The following is a 707-nucleotide window of genomic DNA, read 5'->3' as shown; positions in this document are numbered from 1 at the left end:
CACACACTGCCATTTAGGCCTGATTATTGCAATTACCTCAATCTTACTGCCGCAATCGGCCCGCATCCTAAATCTCTCCTTGTTGGCAATTTCTTGATACATGTCCTGGTAACCCGCACTTGTAACATACGCCTGACCCCAATCGGCACGGCCTATTTGGATGATGACTTCCACACCTCTGACAGCTCGAAACATCAGAAACAGCCGCTGCCCGTTTTTCCCTTACCGTTTCTTTGGGACTCCTCACTCGTCGCAAGGTCATTTCGCCTTTGAGGAAAACGTTGTGGGTATCCTCTTCTCTTAAACTCTTGACCCCTTGTTGGGTATTCTTGATTGTGCTCCCTGTGGTGGGACTCCCAACGGTCATTCTTTGCCTCAACAGCCTTCTTCACACATTCTTCAGCAATACGGCTCTTGTTCATAAGTTCAGAGAAGACCCTAATCTCCATCGGTCCAACGGAGCTCAGGATTTCACTTCGAAGTCCTCCCTCATACTTAATACACTTCCATTCCTCAAAGTCTCCCGGAGCTCCCTGACACATGCGGAAAAACCTGAATAGCTCCTCAAATTTGTCTGTATACTCAGATACGGCCATAGCACCTTGCTTCAGCTGTAGTAACTCCAATTCCTTGGCTGTTCTGGCGGAATTCGGAAAGTACTTCTTATAGAATTCCACCTGGAAGGCATCCCAAGTGATAGGATCATT

Source organism: Arachis duranensis, chromosome 4 (assembly GCF_000817695.3).
Source record: "Arachis duranensis cultivar V14167 chromosome 4, aradu.V14167.gnm2.J7QH, whole genome shotgun sequence".
NCBI lineage: Eukaryota > Viridiplantae > Streptophyta > Magnoliopsida > Fabales > Fabaceae > Arachis > Arachis duranensis.
This window is presented reverse-complemented; position numbering follows the sequence as displayed.